We start from the raw sequence: 18345 nt of genomic DNA, 5'->3' as shown, positions 1-18345 counted from the left end.
CTGAAAAGAGCAACAAGGAATCGTTGCCCGTAGACTCTTTTCCTGGAAAACCTTTGCATTTTTGTACCATGTCCCTCGCATCCCAAGCTTAAGCCGCCAAAGTTGGCAGAGCTTGTGCAACCCCGCCAACAGCCCTACCACCCCAAAAGAAAATTGGGCAGGGATTCCCGCCTCCGCTTCCGAAACGGGCTTCCAAACGGGCGATGCCCTGACGGGTCAGCCAGTCACCGTCTAGGCCCGGTACACCCCTGTGAATAATAGAGCGTCCAACCTCAAATCAGGCTACAGGGCCCTTCAGCCCATAGAAGGAGAACCTGTCAACAAACGGGGCGAGGGCAATGCTCGGGCCCCTTGCGAAGCCTTTGCCAAGCTCCAAAGGCTGCACTTTCCCAGCAGACCACAGCTCTGTATGCAAATCAAGCAGCTACGACCCCTCCCTCCCCTGCTTTTCTCCTCCAAACCGGTACGCAACCATTTCTGCAGCCCTCTGCCCCAGGGTCCCGGGCAAGGTCTTGGTCTGATGAGGCTAGGGATGGTGGGCGAGCTCGGCTTTGGCAGGGCGACAGGACTAATATTTTCTCTACAGCTTTGGAAGAAAGAAAGCTTCCTTTTTGGGGCACAGGCCCACTTCTAGCGGCGACAGCTTCCGGTAAGGGACCATGCTGAAAAGATGCTTGGAGTTACCGCCAGGGGAGCCACGCCGCTATTGCCTGTGAGTGAAGCTACATTTGAAAGAAATATTTTTTGAGACGCAGTTGTTTGAATTTCTGTAAAAATGTCATTCAGTAAAAGCCTCTCTTCCCTGACCGGGAATCGAACCCGGGCCGCGGCGGTGAGAGCGCCGAATCCTAACCACTAGACCACCAGGGAGACCGCAGCACAACTCGGGAAGGCCGGGCAGTGGTGTCCGAGTGCACAATGCCTGCAGGTGCCTCAAAGGCCAGTCCATTGGGGGACTGGGAAGAGAGGGGGAGGGCCGAGCAGATAGGTTCTCTCCAGCGGTGAAAAAGGAAGCTGCCTTTTTTGCGTCAAGGGCAGTCTTTCCGCAGCGACAGGAGAATGAATGGGACTCTGCCATAAACACGTTTTGCGTCGCGCTGAGGGCACTTCCTCCATTTTGTGCACGCAAATCTGCATCTGGGAGCAAGATTTCCGGTCGCCAGTTAACTGCATTGCTGTAAATAAAAATGTCAGTTGTTAAAAGAGCTCCTTCCCTGACCGGGAATCGAACCCGGGCCGCGGCGGTGAGAGCGCCGAATCCTAACCACTAGACCACCAGGGACGGTGGGTGCACCCCGTTGCGTGTCACTCAGATGGTGGCGTCTGAGTCCAAAGGCTGAGGGCCTCTGCTACAATGGGCACCAGTGCCTGCAGGTCTTCGGGGGCCGTTTCTGCTAATAAATAAATAAATAAAGAAATAAAGAAAGAAAGAAAGAAAGAAAGAAAACAAAAACACTTGTGATGGTCTGCGAAAAGGGGAGCTTAGAGATTGAAGACAGCATCACTTTGGGAACGTTTGCGCTTTCACTTCCAAGCGCTGATATTCCTGTCTTGCTCTCCTGAAAGGACAGCCTTCCTCGCTATGAGCTTTTGTGGGTCAGTGCTGAAGCTCCCCCTAGAGGCTGCCGCTGAAGATGCACACTCACAACTAACCCTCCTTAGGAGAACTGCTTCGTGGGAGAGCACGTTTATTAAAAGGCGGCAGGCCATGATTGCCTGCGAGACACAGCAGGGTTACCATGCAGAGTTCAAAGGGGGCTTTGCTTGTACAGCAAGTGCCGGAGGGCAAGAAGGGATGACATAGGAGCTGCCCTTTTTTCGGGCTCGCACACCAAGGCCTGCACCAGCCTTCGAGGCTCAGCCTGCCTCTGGACTGCCCTAGACCACCTTTACTCAAAGCACACACTCTGGTCGGGGACTCGAAGCCAGGCCCGTGGCAGTGAAAGCACCAAATCCTCACCACTAGGCCACCGGGGAAACGACTGCAGCACCCGGGAGGTTTCCGCAACCGTACTTGCAGTCAGCTGGAGGCTATTGTAATGCTGTTAAGTGAGAGACGTTTGCCGCTCGCAAGCCAATTCCATCCAACCTCCTGCAGGGGGCACTCTGGGCTGGTTTTCCACTTGTTCGCCTGCTGCTGAAACAGCAAAGATTCAATTTGAAGCCCTTTGCAGCAGCTCACCAGGATGGCCGAGTGGGCTTAAGATCCAATGGACAAGTGTCCGCGTGGGTTCGAGCCCCACTCCTGGTACAGGTTTTTACTCTTCTTACCTAAATGCGGCAGCAGCTTCGCACAAGCCCTTTCCTGCTGTCTGTAGGCAGTGCCCCTACCTCAAAGCCCTGAGGCTTGAGTTCACCTGAAAAGAGCAACAAGGAATCGTTGCCCGTAGACTCTTTTCCTGGAAAACCTTTGCATTTTTGTACCATGTCCCTCGCATCCCAAGCTTAAGCCGCCAAAGTTGGCAGAGCTTGTGCAACCCCGCCAACAGCCCTACCACCCCAAAAGAAAATTGGGCAGGGATTCCCGCCTCCGCTTCCGAAACGGGCTTCCAAACGGGCGATGCCCTGACGGGTCAGCCAGTCACCGTCTAGGCCCGGTACACCCCTGTGAATAATAGAGCGTCCAACCTCAAATCAGGCTACAGGGCCCTTCAGCCCATAGAAGGAGAACCTGTCAACAAACGGGGCGAGGGCAATGCTCGGGCCCCTTGCGAAGCCTTTGCCAAGCTCCAAAGGCTGCACTTTCCCAGCAGACCACAGCTCTGTATGCAAATCAAGCAGCTACGACCCCTCCCTCCCCTGCTTTTCTCCTCCAAACCGGTACGCAACCATTTCTGCAGCCCTCTGCCCCAGGGTCCCGGGCAAGGTCTTGGTCTGATGAGGCTAGGGATGGTGGGCGAGCTCGGCTTTGGCAGGGCGACAGGACTAATATTTTCTCTACAGCTTTGGAAGAAAGAAAGCTTCCTTTTTGGGGCACAGGCCCACTTCTAGCGGCGACAGCTTCCGGTAAGGGACCATGCTGAAAAGATGCTTGGAGTTACCGCCAGGGGAGCCACGCCGCTATTGCCTGTGAGTGAAGCTACATTTGAAAGAAATATTTTTTGAGACGCAGTTGTTTGAATTTCTGTAAAAATGTCATTCAGTAAAAGCCTCTCTTCCCTGACCGGGAATCGAACCCGGGCCGCGGCGGTGAGAGCGCCGAATCCTAACCACTAGACCACCAGGGAGACCGCTGGACAGCTCGGGAAGGCCGGGCAGTGGTGTCCGAGTGCACAATGCCTGCAGGTGCCTCAAAGGCCAGTCCATTGGGGGACTGGGAAGAGAGGGGGAGGGCCGAGCAGATAGGTTCTCTCCAGCGGTGAAAAAGGAAGCTGCCTTTTTTGCGTCAAGGGCAGTCTTTCCGCAGCGACAGGAGAATGAATGGGACTCTGCCATAAACACGTTTTGCGTCGCGCTGAGGGCACTTCCTCCATTTTGTGCACGCAAATCTGCATCTGGGAGCAAGATTTCCGGTCGCCAGTTAACTGCATTGCTGTAAATAAAAATGTCAGTTGTTAAAAGAGCTCCTTCCCTGACCGGGAATCGAACCCGGGCCGTGGCGGCGCTACCACTAGACCACCAGGGACGGTGGGTGCACCCCGTTGCGTGTCGCTCAGATGGTGGCGTCCGAGTCCAAAGGCTGAGGGCCTCTGCTACAATGGGCACCAGTGCCTGCAGGTCTTCGGGGGCCGTTTCTGCTAATAAATAAATAAATAAATAAAGAAAGAAAGAAAGAAAGAAAGAAAGAAAACAAAAACACTTGTGATGGTCTGCGAAAAGGGGAGCTTAGAGATTGAAGACAGCATCACTTTGGGAACGTTTGCGCTTTCACTTCCAAGCGCTGATATTCCTGTCTTGCTCTCCTGAAAGGACAGCCTTCCTCGCTATGAGCTTTTGTGGGTCAGTGCTGAAGCTCCCCCTAGAGGCTGCCGCTGAAGATGCACACTCACAACTAACCCTCCTTAGGAGAACTGCTTCGTGGGAGAGCACGTTTATTAAAAGGCGGCAGGCCATGATTGCCTGCGAGACACAGCAGGGTTACCATGCAGAGTTCAAAGGGGGCTTTGCTTGTACAGCAAGTGCCGGAGGGCAAGAAGGGATGACATAGGAGCTGCCCTTTTTTCGGGCTCGCACACCAAGGCCTGCACCAGCCTTCGAGGCTCAGCCTGCCTCTGGACTGCCCTAGACCACCTTTACTCAAAGCACACACTCTGGTCGGGGACTCGAAGCCAGGCCCGTGGCAGTGAAAGCACCAAATCCTCACCACTAGGCCACCGGGGAAACGACTGCAGCACCCGGGAGGTTTCCGCAACCGTACTTGCAGTCAGCTGGAGGCTATTGTAATGCTGTTAAGTGAGAGACGTTTGCCGCTCGCAAGCCAATTCCATCCAACCTCCTGCAGGGGGCACTCTGGGCTGGTTTTCCACTTGTTCGCCTGCTGCTGAAACAGCAAAGATTCAATTCGAAGCCCTTTGCAGCAGCTCACCAGGATGGCCGAGTGGTTAAGGCGTTGGACTTAAGATCCAATGGACAAGTGTCCGCGTGGGTTCGAGCCCCACTCCTGGTACAGGTTTTTACTCTTCTTACCTAAATGCGGCAGCAGCTTCGCACAAGCCCTTTCCTGCTGTCTGTAGGCAGTGCCCCTACCTCAAAGCCCTGAGGCTTGAGTTCACCTGAAAAGAGCAACAAGGAATCGTTGCCCGTAGACTCTTTTCCTGGAAAACCTTTGCATTTTTGTACCATGTCCCTCGCATCCCAAGCTTAAGCCGCCAAAGTTGGCAGAGCTTGTGCAACCCCGCCAACAGCCCTACCACCCCAAAAGAAAATTGGGCAGGGATTCCCGCCTCCGCTTCCGAAACGGGCTTCCAAACGGGCGATGCCCTGACGGGTCAGCCAGTCACCGTCTAGGCCCGGTACACCCCTGTGAATAATAGAGCGTCCAACCTCAAATCAGGCTACAGGGCCCTTCAGCCCATAGAAGGAGAACCTGTCAACAAACGGGGCGAGGGCAATGCTCGGGCCCCTTGCGAAGCCTTTGCCAAGCTCCAAAGGCTGCACTTTCCCAGCAGACCACAGCTCTGTATGCAAATCAAGCAGCTACGACCCCTCCCTCCCCTGCTTTTCTCCTCCAAACCGGTACGCAACCATTTCTGCAGCCCTCTGCCCCAGGGTCCCGGGCAAGGTCTTGGTCTGATGAGGCTAGGGATGGTGGGCGAGCTCGGCTTTGGCAGGGCGACAGGACTAATATTTTCTCTACAGCTTTGGAAGAAAGAAAGCTTCCTTTTTGGGGCACAGGCCCACTTCTAGCGGCGACAGCTTCCGGTAAGGGACCATGCTGAAAAGATGCTTGGAGTTACCGCCAGGGGAGCCACGCCGCTATTGCCTGTGAGTGAAGCTACATTTGAAAGAAATATTTTTTGAGACGCAGTTGTTTGAATTTCTGTAAAAATGTCATTCAGTAAAAGCCTCTCTTCCCTGACCGGGAATCGAACCCGGGCCGCGCCGAATCCTAACCACTAGACCACCAGGGAGACCGCTGGACAGCTCGGGAAGGCCGGGCAGTGGTGTCCGAGTGCACAATGCCTGCAGGTGCCTCAAAGGCCAGTCCATTGGGGGACTGGGAAGAGAGGGGGAGGGCCGAGCAGATAGGTTCTCTCCAGCGGTGAAAAAGGAAGCTGCCTTTTTTGCGTCAAGGGCAGTCTTTCCGCAGCGACAGGAGAATGAATGGGACTCTGCCATAAACACGTTTTGCGTCGCGCTGAGGGCACTTCCTCCATTTTGTGCACGCAAATCTGCATCTGGGAGCAAGATTTCCGGTCGCCAGTTAACTGCATTGCTGTAAATAAAAATGTCAGTTGTTAAAAGAGCTCCTTCCCTGACCGGGAATCGAACCCGGGCCGCGGCGGTGAGAGCGCCGAATCCTAACCACTAGACCACCAGGGACGGTGGGTGCACCCCGTTGCGTGTCGCTCAGATGGTGGCGTCCGAGTCCAAAGGCTGAGGGCCTCTGCTACAATGGGCACCAGTGCCTGCAGGTCTTCGGGGGCCGTTTCTGCTAATAAATAAATAAATAAAGAAATAAAGAAAGAAAGAAAGAAAGAAAGAAAACAAAAACACTTGTGATGGTCTGCGAAAAGGGGAGCTTAGAGATTGAAGACAGCATCACTTTGGGAACGTTTGCGCTTTCACTTCCAAGCGCTGATATTCCTGTCTTGCTCTCCTGAAAGGACAGCCTTCCTCGCTATGAGCTTTTGTGGGTCAGTGCTGAAGCTCCCCCTAGAGGCTGCCGCTGAAGATGCACACTCACAACTAACCCTCCTTAGGAGAACTGCTTCGTGGGAGAGCACGTTTATTAAAAGGCGGCAGGCCATGATTGCCTGCGAGACACAGCAGGGTTACCATGCAGAGTTCAAAGGGGGCTTTGCTTGTACAGCAAGTGCCGGAGGGCAAGAAGGGATGACATAGGAGCTGCCCTTTTTTCGGGCTCGCACACCAAGGCCTGCACCAGCCTTCGAGGCTCAGCCTGCCTCTGGACTGCCCTAGACCACCTTTACTCAAAGCACACACTCTGGTCGGGGACTCGAAGCCAGGCCCGTGGCAGTGAAAGCACCAAATCCTCACCACTAGGCCACCGGGGAAACGACTGCAGCACCCGGGAGGTTTCCGCAACCGTACTTGCAGTCAGCTGGAGGCTATTGTAATGCTGTTAAGTGAGAGACGTTTGCCGCTCGCAAGCCAATTCCATCCAACCTCCTGCAGGGGGCACTCTGGGCTGGTTTTCCACTTGTTCGCCTGCTGCTGAAACAGCAAAGATTCAATTCGAAGCCCTTTGCAGCAGCTCACCAGGATGGCCGAGTGGTTAAGGCGTTGGACTTAAGATCCAATGGACAAGTGTCCGCGTGGGTTCGAGCCCCACTCCTGGTACAGGTTTTTACTCTTCTTACCTAAATGCGGCAGCAGCTTCGCACAAGCCCTTTCCTGCTGTCTGTAGGCAGTGCCCCTACCTCAAAGCCCTGAGGCTTGAGTTCACCTGAAAAGAGCAACAAGGAATCGTTGCCCGTAGACTCTTTTCCTGGAAAACCTTTGCATTTTTGTACCATGTCCCTCGCATCCCAAGCTTAAGCCGCCAAAGTTGGCAGAGCTTGTGCAACCCCGCCAACAGCCCTACCACCCCAAAAGAAAATTGGGCAGGGATTCCCGCCTCCGCTTCCGAAACGGGCTTCCAAACGGGCGATGCCCTGACGGGTCAGCCAGTCACCGTCTAGGCCCGGTACACCCCTGTGAATAATAGAGCGTCCAACCTCAAATCAGGCTACAGGGCCCTTCAGCCCATAGAAGGAGAACCTGTCAACAAACGGGGCGAGGGCAATGCTCGGGCCCCTTGCGAAGCCTTTGCCAAGCTCCAAAGGCTGCACTTTCCCAGCAGACCACAGCTCTGTATGCAAATCAAGCAGCTACGACCCCTCCCTCCCCTGCTTTTCTCCTCCAAACCGGTACGCAACCATTTCTGCAGCCCTCTGCCCCAGGGTCCCGGGCAAGGTCTTGGTCTGATGAGGCTAGGGATGGTGGGCGAGCTCGGCTTTGGCAGGGCGACAGGACTAATATTTTCTCTACAGCTTTGGAAGAAAGAAAGCTTCCTTTTTGGGGCACAGGCCCACTTCTAGCGGCGACAGCTTCCGGTAAGGGACCATGCTGAAAAGATGCTTGGAGTTACCGCCAGGGGAGCCACGCCGCTATTGCCTGTGAGTGAAGCTACATTTGAAAGAAATATTTTTTGAGACGCAGTTGTTTGAATTTCTGTAAAAATGTCATTCAGTAAAAGCCTCTCTTCCCTGACCGGGAATCGAACCCGGGCCGCGCCGAATCCTAACCACTAGACCACCAGGGAGACCGCTGGACAGCTCGGGAAGGCCGGGCAGTGGTGTCCGAGTGCACAATGCCTGCAGGTGCCTCAAAGGCCAGTCCATTGGGGGACTGGGAAGAGAGGGGGAGGGCCGAGCAGATAGGTTCTCTCCAGCGGTGAAAAAGGAAGCTGCCTTTTTTGCGTCAAGGGCAGTCTTTCCGCAGCGACAGGAGAATGAATGGGACTCTGCCATAAACACGTTTTGCGTCGCGCTGAGGGCACTTCCTCCATTTTGTGCACGCAAATCTGCATCTGGGAGCAAGATTTCCGGTCGCCAGTTAACTGCATTGCTGTAAATAAAAATGTCAGTTGTTAAAAGAGCTCCTTCCCTGACCGGGAATCGAACCCGGGCCGCGGCGGTGAGAGCGCCGAATCCTAACCACTAGACCACCAGGGACGGTGGGTGCACCCCGTTGCGTGTCGCTCAGATGGTGGCGTCCGAGTCCAAAGGCTGAGGGCCTCTGCTACAATGGGCACCAGTGCCTGCAGGTCTTCGGGGGCCGTTTCTGCTAATAAATAAATAAATAAAGAAATAAAGAAAGAAAGAAAGAAAGAAAACAAAAACACTTGTGATGGTCTGCGAAAAGGGGAGCTTAGAGATTGAAGACAGCATCACTTTGGGAACGTTTGCGCTTTCACTTCCAAGCGCTGATATTCCTGTCTTGCTCTCCTGAAAGGACAGCCTTCCTCGCTATGAGCTTTTGTGGGTCAGTGCTGAAGCTCCCCCTAGAGGCTGCCGCTGAAGATGCACACTCACAACTAACCCTCCTTAGGAGAACTGCTTCGTGGGAGAGCACGTTTATTAAAAGGCGGCAGGCCATGATTGCCTGCGAGACACAGCAGGGTTACCATGCAGAGTTCAAAGGGGGCTTTGCTTGTACAGCAAGTGCCGGAGGGCAAGAAGGGATGACATAGGAGCTGCCCTTTTTTCGGGCTCGCACACCAAGGCCTGCACCAGCCTTCGAGGCTCAGCCTGCCTCTGGACTGCCCTAGACCACCTTTACTCAAAGCACACACTCTGGTCGGGGACTCGAAGCCAGGCCCGTGGCAGTGAAAGCACCAAATCCTCACCACTAGGCCACCGGGGAAACGACTGCAGCACCCGGGAGGTTTCCGCAACCGTACTTGCAGTCAGCTGGAGGCTATTGTAATGCTGTTAAGTGAGAGACGTTTGCCGCTCGCAAGCCAATTCCATCCAACCTCCTGCAGGGGGCACTCTGGGCTGGTTTTCCACTTGTTCGCCTGCTGCTGAAACAGCAAAGATTCAATTCGAAGCCCTTTGCAGCAGCTCACCAGGATGGCCGAGTGGTTAAGGCGTTGGACTTAAGATCCAATGGACAAGTGTCCGCGTGGGTTCGAGCCCCACTCCTGGTACAGGTTTTTACTCTTCTTACCTAAATGCGGCAGCAGCTTCGCACAAGCCCTTTCCTGCTGTCTGTAGGCAGTGCCCCTACCTCAAAGCCCTGAGGCTTGAGTTCACCTGAAAAGAGCAACAAGGAATCGTTGCCCGTAGACTCTTTTCCTGGAAAACCTTTGCATTTTTGTACCATGTCCCTCGCATCCCAAGCTTAAGCCGCCAAAGTTGGCAGAGCTTGTGCAACCCCGCCAACAGCCCTACCACCCCAAAAGAAAATTGGGCAGGGATTCCCGCCTCCGCTTCCGAAACGGGCTTCCAAACGGGCGATGCCCTGACGGGTCAGCCAGTCACCGTCTAGGCCCGGTACACCCCTGTGAATAATAGAGCGTCCAACCTCAAATCAGGCTACAGGGCCCTTCAGCCCATAGAAGGAGAACCTGTCAACAAACGGGGCGAGGGCAATGCTCGGGCCCCTTGCGAAGCCTTTGCCAAGCTCCAAAGGCTGCACTTTCCCAGCAGACCACAGCTCTGTATGCAAATCAAGCAGCTACGACCCCTCCCTCCCCTGCTTTTCTCCTCCAAACCGGTACGCAACCATTTCTGCAGCCCTCTGCCCCAGGGTCCCGGGCAAGGTCTTGGTCTGATGAGGCTAGGGATGGTGGGCGAGCTCGGCTTTGGCAGGGCGACAGGACTAATATTTTCTCTACAGCTTTGGAAGAAAGAAAGCTTCCTTTTTGGGGCACAGGCCCACTTCTAGCGGCGACAGCTTCCGGTAAGGGACCATGCTGAAAAGATGCTTGGAGTTACCGCCAGGGGAGCCACGCCGCTATTGCCTGTGAGTGAAGCTACATTTGAAAGAAATATTTTTTGAGACGCAGTTGTTTGAATTTCTGTAAAAATGTCATTCAGTAAAAGCCTCTCTTTCCTGACCGGGAATCGAACCCGGGCCGCCTAACCACTAGACCACCAGGGAGACCGCTGGACAGCTCGGGAAGGCCGGGCAGTGGTGTCCGAGTGCACAATGCCTGCAGGTGCCTCAAAGGCCAGTCCATTGGGGGACTGGGAAGAGAGGGGGAGGGCCGAGCAGATAGGTTCTCTCCAGCGGTGAAAAAGGAAGCTGCCTTTTTTGCGTCAAGGGCAGTCTTTCCGCAGCGACAGGAGAATGAATGGGACTCTGCCATAAACACGTTTTGCGTCGCGCTGAGGGCACTTCCTCCATTTTGTGCACGCAAATCTGCATCTGGGAGCAAGATTTCCGGTCGCCAGTTAACTGCATTGCTGTAAATAAAAATGTCAGTTGTTAAAAGAGCTCCTTCCCTGACCGGGAATCGAACCCGGGCCGCGGCGGTGAGAGCGCCGAATCCTAACCACTAGACCACCAGGGACGGTGGGTGCACCCCGTTGCGTGTCGCTCAGATGGTGGCGTCCGAGTCCAAAGGCTGAGGGCCTCTGCTACAATGGGCACCAGTGCCTGCAGGTCTTCGGGGGCCGTTTCTGCTAATAAATAAATAAATAAAGAAATAAAGAAAGAAAGAAAGAAAGAAAACAAAAACACTTGTGATGGTCTGCGAAAAGGGGAGCTTAGAGATTGAAGACAGCATCACTTTGGGAACGTTTGCGCTTTCACTTCCAAGCGCTGATATTCCTGTCTTGCTCTCCTGAAAGGACAGCCTTCCTCGCTATGAGCTTTTGTGGGTCAGTGCTGAAGCTCCCCCTAGAGGCTGCCGCTGAAGATGCACACTCACAACTAACCCTCCTTAGGAGAACTGCTTCGTGGGAGAGCACGTTTATTAAAAGGCGGCAGGCCATGATTGCCTGCGAGACACAGCAGGGTTACCATGCAGAGTTCAAAGGGGGCTTTGCTTGTACAGCAAGTGCCGGAGGGCAAGAAGGGATGACATAGGAGCTGCCCTTTTTTCGGGCTCGCACACCAAGGCCTGCACCAGCCTTCGAGGCTCAGCCTGCCTCTGGACTGCCCTAGACCACCTTTACTCAAAGCACACACTCTGGTCGGGGACTCGAAGCCAGGCCCGTGGCAGTGAAAGCACCAAATCCTCACCACTAGGCCACCGGGGAAACGACTGCAGCACCCGGGAGGTTTCCGCAACCGTACTTGCAGTCAGCTGGAGGCTATTGTAATGCTGTTAAGTGAGAGACGTTTGCCGCTCGCAAGCCAATTCCATCCAACCTCCTGCAGGGGGCACTCTGGGCTGGTTTTCCACTTGTTCGCCTGCTGCTGAAACAGCAAAGATTCAATTCGAAGCCCTTTGCAGCAGCTCACCAGGATGGCCGAGTGGTTAAGGCGTTGGACTTAAGATCCAATGGACAAGTGTCCGCGTGGGTTCGAGCCCCACTCCTGGTACAGGTTTTTACTCTTCTTACCTAAATGCGGCAGCAGCTTCGCACAAGCCCTTTCCTGCTGTCTGTAGGCAGTGCCCCTACCTCAAAGCCCTGAGGCTTGAGTTCACCTGAAAAGAGCAACAAGGAATCGTTGCCCGTAGACTCTTTTCCTGGAAAACCTTTGCATTTTTGTACCATGTCCCTCGCATCCCAAGCTTAAGCCGCCAAAGTTGGCAGAGCTTGTGCAACCCCGCCAACAGCCCTACCACCCCAAAAGAAAATTGGGCAGGGATTCCCGCCTCCGCTTCCGAAACGGGCTTCCAAACGGGCGATGCCCTGACGGGTCAGCCAGTCACCGTCTAGGCCCGGTACACCCCTGTGAATAATAGAGCGTCCAACCTCAAATCAGGCTACAGGGCCCTTCAGCCCATAGAAGGAGAACCTGTCAACAAACGGGGCGAGGGCAATGCTCGGGCCCCTTGCGAAGCCTTTGCCAAGCTCCAAAGGCTGCACTTTCCCAGCAGACCACAGCTCTGTATGCAAATCAAGCAGCTACGACCCCTCCCTCCCCTGCTTTTCTCCTCCAAACCGGTACGCAACCATTTCTGCAGCCCTCTGCCCCAGGGTCCCGGGCAAGGTCTTGGTCTGATGAGGCTAGGGATGGTGGGCGAGCTCGGCTTTGGCAGGGCGACAGGACTAATATTTTCTCTACAGCTTTGGAAGAAAGAAAGCTTCCTTTTTGGGGCACAGGCCCACTTCTAGCGGCGACAGCTTCCGGTAAGGGACCATGCTGAAAAGATGCTTGGAGTTACCGCCAGGGGAGCCACGCCGCTATTGCCTGTGAGTGAAGCTACATTTGAAAGAAATATTTTTTGAGACGCAGTTGTTTGAATTTCTGTAAAAATGTCATTCAGTAAAAGCCTCTCTTCCCTGACTGGGAATCGAACCCGGGCCGCGGCCGAATCCTAACCACTAGACCACCAGGGAGACCGCAGCACAACTCGGGAAGGCCGGGCAGTGGTGTCCGAGTGCACAATGCCTGCAGGTGCCTCAAAGGCCAGTCCATTGGGGGACTGGGAAGAGAGGGGGAGGGCCGAGCAGATAGGTTCTCTCCAGCGGTGAAAAAGGAAGCTGCCTTTTTTGCGTCAAGGGCAGTCTTTCCGCAGCGACAGGAGAATGAATGGGACTCTGCCATAAACACGTTTTGCGTCGCGCTGAGGGCACTTCCTCCATTTTGTGCACGCAAATCTGCATCTGGGAGCAAGATTTCCGGTCGCCAGTTAACTGCATTGCTGTAAATAAAAATGTCAGTTGTTAAAAGAGCTCCTTCCCTGACCGGGAATCGAACCCGGGCCGCGGCGGTGAGAGCGCTGAATCCTAACCACTAGACCACCAGGGACGGTGGGTGCACCCCGTTGCGTGTCGCTCAGATGGTGGCGTCTGAGTCCAAAGGCTGAGGGCCTCTGCTACAATGGGCACCAGTGCCTGCAGGTCTTCGGGGGCCGTTTCTGCTAATAAATAAATAAATAAAGAAATAAAGAAAGAAAGAAAGAAAGAAAGAAAGAAAGAAAACAAAAACACTTGTGATGGTCTGCGAAAAGGGGAGCTTAGAGATTGAAGACAGCATCACTTTGGGAACGTTTGCGCTTTCACTTCCAAGCGCTGATATTCCTGTCTTGCTCTCCTGAAAGGACAGCCTTCCTCGCTATGAGCTTTTGTGGGTCAGTGCTGAAGCTCCCCCTAGAGGCTGCCGCTGAAGATGCACACTCACAACTAACCCTCCTTAGGAGAACTGCTTCGTGGGAGAGCACGTTTATTAAAAGGCGGCAGGCCATGATTGCCTGCGAGACACAGCAGGGTTACCATGCAGAGTTCAAAGGGGGCTTTGCTTGTACAGCAAGTGCCGGAGGGCAAGAAGGGATGACATAGGAGCTGCCCTTTTTTCGGGCTCGCACACCAAGGCCTGCACCAGCCTTCGAGGCTCAACCTGCCTCTGGACTGCCCTAGACCACCTTTACTCAAAGCACACACTCTGGTCGGGGACTCGAAGCCAGGCCCGTGGCAGTGAAAGCACCAAATCCTCACCACTAGGCCACCGGGGAAACGACTGCAGCACCCGGGAGGTTTCCGCAACCGTACTTGCAGTCAGCTGGAGGCTATTGTAATGCTGTTAAGTGAGAGACGTTTGCCGCTCGCAAGCCAATTCCATCCAACCTCCTGCAGGGGGCACTCTGGGCTGGTTTTCCACTTGTTCGCCTGCTGCTGAAACAGCAAAGATTCAATTCGAAGCCCTTTGCAGCAGCTCACCAGGATGGCCGAGTGGTTAAGGCGTTGGACTTAAGATCCAATGGACAAGTGTCCGCGTGGGTTCGAGCCCCACTCCTGGTACAGGTTTTTACTCTTCTTACCTAAATGCGGCAGCAGCTTCGCACAAGCCCTTTCCTGCTGTCTGTAGGCAGTGCCCCTACCTCAAAGCCCTGAGGCTTGAGTTCACCTGAAAAGAGCAACAAGGAATCGTTGCCCGTAGACTCTTTTCCTGGAAAACCTTTGCATTTTTGTACCATGTCCCTCGCATCCCAAGCTTAAGCCGCCAAAGTTGGCAGAGCTTGTGCAACCCCGCCAACAGCCCTACCACCCCAAAAGAAAATTGGGCAGGGATTCCCGCCTCCGCTTCCGAAACGGGCTTCCAAACGGGCGATGCCCTGACGGGTCAGCCAGTCACCGTCTAGGCCCGGTACACCCCTGTGAATAATAGAGCGTCCAACCTCAAATCAGGCTACAGGGCCCTTCAGCCCATAGAAGGAGAACCTGTCAACAAACGGGGCGAGGGCAATGCTCGGGCCCCTTGCGAAGCCTTTGCCAAGCTCCAAAGGCTGCACTTTCCCAGCAGACCACAGCTCTGTATGCAAATCAAGCAGCTACGACCCCTCCCTCCCCTGCTTTTCTCCTCCAAACCGGTACGCAACCATTTCTGCAGCCCTCTGCCCCAGGGTCCCGGGCAAGGTCTTGGTCTGATGAGGCTAGGGATGGTGGGCGAGCTCGGCTTTGGCAGGGCGACAGGACTAATATTTTCTCTACAGCTTTGGAAGAAAGAAAGCTTCCTTTTTGGGGCACAGGCCCACTTCTAGCGGCGACAGCTTCCGGTAAGGGACCATGCTGAAAAGATGCTTGGAGTTACCGCCAGGGGAGCCACGCCGCTATTGCCTGTGAGTGAAGCTACATTTGAAAGAAATATTTTTTGAGACGCAGTTGTTTGAATTTCTGTAAAAATGTCATTCAGTAAAAGCCTCTCTTCCCTGACCGGGAATCGAACCCGGGCCGCGGCGGTGAGAGCGCCGAATCCTAACCACTAGACCACCAGGGAGACCGCAGCACAACTCGGGAAGGCCGGGCAGTGGTGTCCGAGTGCACAATGCCTGCAGGTGCCTCAAAGGCCAGTCCATTGGGGGACTGGGAAGAGAGGGGGAGGGCCGAGCAGATAGGTTCTCTCCAGCGGTGAAAAAGGAAGCTGCCTTTTTTGCGTCAAGGGCAGTCTTTCCGCAGCGACAGGAGAATGAATGGGACTCTGCCATAAACACGTTTTGCGTCGCGCTGAGGGCACTTCCTCCATTTTGTGCACGCAAATCTGCATCTGGGAGCAAGATTTCCGGTCGCCAGTTAACTGCATTGCTGTAAATAAAAATGTCAGTTGTTAAAAGAGCTCCTTCCCTGACCGGGAATCGAACCCGGGCCGCGGCGGTGAGAGCGCCGAATCCTAACCACTAGACCACCAGGGACGGTGGGTGCACCCAGTTGCGTGTCACTCAGATGGTGGCGTCTGAGTCCAAAGGCTGAGGGCCTCTGCTACAATGGGCACCAGTGCCTGCAGGTCTTCGGGGGCCGTTTCTGCTAATAAATAAATAAATAAAGAAATAAAGAAAGAAAGAAAGAAAGAAAGAAAACAAAAACACTTGTGATGGTCTGCGAAAAGGGGAGCTTAGAGATTGAAGACAGCATCACTTTGGGAACGTTTGCGCTTTCACTTCCAAGCGCTGATATTCCTGTCTTGCTCTCCTGAAAGGACAGCCTTCCTCGCTATGAGCTTTTGTGGGTCAGTGCTGAAGCTCCCCCTAGAGGCTGCCGCTGAAGATGCACACTCACAACTAACCCTCCTTAGGAGAACTGCTTCGTGGGAGAGCACGTTTATTAAAAGGCGGCAGGCCATGATTGCCTGCGAGACACAGCAGGGTTACCATGCAGAGTTCAAAGGGGGCTTTGCTTGTACAGCAAGTGCCGGAGGGCAAGAAGGGATGACATAGGAGCTGCCCTTTTTTCGGGCTCGCACACCAAGGCCTGCACCAGCCTTCGAGGCTCAGCCTGCCTCTGGACTGCCCTAGACCACCTTTACTCAAAGCACACACTCTGGTCGGGGACTCGAAGCCAGGCCCGTGGCAGTGAAAGCACCAAATCCTCACCACTAGGCCACCGGGGAAACGACTGCAGCACCCGGGAGGTTTCCGCAACCGTACTTGCAGTCAGCTGGAGGCTATTGTAATGCTGTTAAGTGAGAGACGTTTGCCGCTCGCAAGCCAATTCCATCCAACCTCCTGCAGGGGGCACTCTGGGCTGGTTTTCCACTTGTTCGCCTGCTGCTGAAACAGCAAAGATTCAATTTGAAGCCCTTTGCAGCAGCTCACCAGGATGGCCGAGTGGGCTTAAGATCCAATGGACAAGTGTCCGCGTGGGTTCGAGCCCCACTCCTGGTACAGGTTTTTACTCTTCTTACCTAAATGCGGCAGCAGCTTCGCACAAGCCCTTTCCTGCTGTCTGTAGGCAGTGCCCCTACCTCAAAGCCCTGAGGCTTGAGTTCACCTGAAAAGAGCAACAAGGAATCGTTGCCCGTAGACTCTTTTCCTGGAAAACCTTTGCATTTTTGTACCATGTCCCTCGCATCCCAAGCTTAAGCCGCCAAAGTTGGCAGAGCTTGTGCAACCCCGCCAACAGCCCTACCACCCCAAAAGAAAATTGGGCAGGGATTCCCGCCTCCGCTTCCGAAACGGGCTTCCAAACGGGCGATGCCCTGACGGGTCAGCCAGTCACCGTCTAGGCCCGGTACACCCCTGTGAATAATAGAGCGTCCAACCTCAAATCAGGCTACAGGGCCCTTCAGCCCATAGAAGGAGAACCTGTCAACAAACGGGGCGAGGGCAATGCTCGGGCCCCTTGCGAAGCCTTTGCCAAGCTCCAAAGGCTGCACTTTCCCAGCAGACCACAGCTCTGTATGCAAATCAAGCAGCTACGACCCCTCCCTCCCCTGCTTTTCTCCTCCAAACCGGTACGCAACCATTTCTGCAGCCCTCTGCCCCAGGGTCCCGGGCAAGGTCTTGGTCTGATGAGGCTAGGGATGGTGGGCGAGCTCGGCTTTGGCAGGGCGACAGGACTAATATTTTCTCTACAGCTTTGGAAGAAAGAAAGCTTCCTTTTTGGGGCACAGGCCCACTTCTAGCGGCGACAGCTTCCGGTAAGGGACCATGCTGAAAAGATGCTTGGAGTTACCGCCAGGGGAGCCACGCCGCTATTGCCTGTGAGTGAAGCTACATTTGAAAGAAATATTTTTTGAGACGCAGTTGTTTGAATTTCTGTAAAAATGTCATTCAGTAAAAGCCTCTCTTCCCTGACCGGGAATCGAACCCGGGCCGCGGCTGTGAGAGCGCCGAATCCTAACCACTAGACCACCAGGGAGACCGCTGGACAGCTCGGGAAGGCCGGGCAGTGGTGTCCGAGTGCACAATGCCTGCAGGTGCCTCAAAGGCCAGTCCATTGGGGGACTGGGAAGAGAGGGGGAGGGCCGAGCAGATAGGTTCTCTCCAGCGGTGAAAAAGGAAGCTGCCTTTTTTGCGTCAAGGGCAGTCTTTCCGCAGCGACAGGAGAATGAATGGGACTCTGCCATAAACACGTTTTGCGTCGCGCTGAGGGCACTTCCTCCATTTTGTGCACGCAAATCTGCATCTGGGAGCAAGATTTCCGGTCGCCAGTTAACTGCATTGCTGTAAATAAAAATGTCAGTTGTTAAAAGAGCTCCTTCCCTGACCGGGAATCGAACCCGGGCCGTGGCGGCGCTACCACTAGACCACCAGGGACGGTGGGTGCACCCCGTTGCGTGTCGCTCAGATGGTGGCGTCCGAGTCCAAAGGCTGAGGGCCTCTGCTACAATGGGCACCAGTGCCTGCAGGTCTTCGGGGGCCGTTTCTGCTAATAAATAAATAAATAAATAAAGAAAGAAAGAAAGAAAGAAAGAAAGAAAACAAAAACACTTGTGATGGTCTGCGAAAAGGGGAGCTTAGAGATTGAAGACAGCATCACTTTGGGAACGTTTGCGCTTTCACTTCCAAGCGCTGATATTCCTGTCTTGCTCTCCTGAAAGGACAGCCTTCCTCGCTATGAGCTTTTGTGGGTCAGTGCTGAAGCTCCCCCTAGAGGCTGCCGCTGAAGATGCACACTCACAACTAACCCTCCTTAGGAGAACTGCTTCGTGGGAGAGCACGTTTATTAAAAGGCGGCAGGCCATGATTGCCTGCGAGACACAGCAGGGTTACCATGCAGAGTTCAAAGGGGGCTTTGCTTGTACAGCAAGTGCCGGAGGGCAAGAAGGGATGACATAGGAGCTGCCCTTTTTTCGGGCTCGCACACCAAGGCCTGCACCAGCCTTCGAGGCTCAGCCTGCCTC

General features: G+C 54.4%; 15 non-coding genes across 15 annotated transcripts; 5 read left to right on the top strand and 10 right to left on the bottom strand.

Annotated features, from left to right (window-relative positions):
- Positions 1-798: 798 nt before the first annotated feature.
- TRNAE-CUC (transfer RNA glutamic acid (anticodon CUC)) lies at positions 799-870 on the bottom strand. The gene has a single exon. It is a non-coding gene; the product is annotated as a tRNA-Glu (tRNA).
- A 340-nt stretch (positions 871-1210) lies between these two features.
- On the bottom strand, positions 1211-1282 carry TRNAE-CUC (transfer RNA glutamic acid (anticodon CUC)). Its single transcript has one exon. It is a non-coding gene; the product is annotated as a tRNA-Glu (tRNA).
- A 1873-nt stretch (positions 1283-3155) lies between these two features.
- Positions 3156-3227, bottom strand: TRNAE-CUC (transfer RNA glutamic acid (anticodon CUC)). The gene has a single exon. It is a non-coding gene; the product is annotated as a tRNA-Glu (tRNA).
- Positions 3228-4523: 1296 nt separating this feature from the next.
- TRNAL-UAA (transfer RNA leucine (anticodon UAA)) lies at positions 4524-4606 on the top strand. The gene has a single exon. It is a non-coding gene; the product is annotated as a tRNA-Leu (tRNA).
- A 1304-nt stretch (positions 4607-5910) lies between these two features.
- Positions 5911-5982, bottom strand: TRNAE-CUC (transfer RNA glutamic acid (anticodon CUC)). Its single transcript has one exon. It is a non-coding gene; the product is annotated as a tRNA-Glu (tRNA).
- An 898-nt stretch (positions 5983-6880) lies between these two features.
- Positions 6881-6963, top strand: TRNAL-UAA (transfer RNA leucine (anticodon UAA)). Its single transcript has one exon. It is a non-coding gene; the product is annotated as a tRNA-Leu (tRNA).
- Positions 6964-8267: 1304 nt separating this feature from the next.
- On the bottom strand, positions 8268-8339 carry TRNAE-CUC (transfer RNA glutamic acid (anticodon CUC)). Its single transcript has one exon. It is a non-coding gene; the product is annotated as a tRNA-Glu (tRNA).
- Positions 8340-9233: 894 nt separating this feature from the next.
- Positions 9234-9316, top strand: TRNAL-UAA (transfer RNA leucine (anticodon UAA)). The gene has a single exon. It is a non-coding gene; the product is annotated as a tRNA-Leu (tRNA).
- Positions 9317-10612: 1296 nt separating this feature from the next.
- TRNAE-CUC (transfer RNA glutamic acid (anticodon CUC)) lies at positions 10613-10684 on the bottom strand. Its single transcript has one exon. It is a non-coding gene; the product is annotated as a tRNA-Glu (tRNA).
- Positions 10685-11578: 894 nt separating this feature from the next.
- On the top strand, positions 11579-11661 carry TRNAL-UAA (transfer RNA leucine (anticodon UAA)). Its single transcript has one exon. It is a non-coding gene; the product is annotated as a tRNA-Leu (tRNA).
- A 1305-nt stretch (positions 11662-12966) lies between these two features.
- TRNAE-CUC (transfer RNA glutamic acid (anticodon CUC)) lies at positions 12967-13038 on the bottom strand. The gene has a single exon. It is a non-coding gene; the product is annotated as a tRNA-Glu (tRNA).
- Positions 13039-13944: 906 nt separating this feature from the next.
- On the top strand, positions 13945-14027 carry TRNAL-UAA (transfer RNA leucine (anticodon UAA)). The gene has a single exon. It is a non-coding gene; the product is annotated as a tRNA-Leu (tRNA).
- Positions 14028-14931: 904 nt separating this feature from the next.
- TRNAE-CUC (transfer RNA glutamic acid (anticodon CUC)) lies at positions 14932-15003 on the bottom strand. Its single transcript has one exon. It is a non-coding gene; the product is annotated as a tRNA-Glu (tRNA).
- A 340-nt stretch (positions 15004-15343) lies between these two features.
- Positions 15344-15415, bottom strand: TRNAE-CUC (transfer RNA glutamic acid (anticodon CUC)). The gene has a single exon. It is a non-coding gene; the product is annotated as a tRNA-Glu (tRNA).
- A 1873-nt stretch (positions 15416-17288) lies between these two features.
- Positions 17289-17360, bottom strand: TRNAE-CUC (transfer RNA glutamic acid (anticodon CUC)). The gene has a single exon. It is a non-coding gene; the product is annotated as a tRNA-Glu (tRNA).
- Positions 17361-18345: the final 985 nt, after the last annotated feature.

Source organism: Ambystoma mexicanum, chromosome 5p (assembly GCF_040938575.1).
Source record: "Ambystoma mexicanum isolate Mex_15411 chromosome 5p, UKY_AmexF1_1, whole genome shotgun sequence".
In the NCBI taxonomy this organism is placed as follows: Eukaryota; Metazoa; Chordata; class Amphibia; order Caudata; family Ambystomatidae; genus Ambystoma; species Ambystoma mexicanum.
This window is presented reverse-complemented; position numbering and strand designations above follow the sequence as displayed.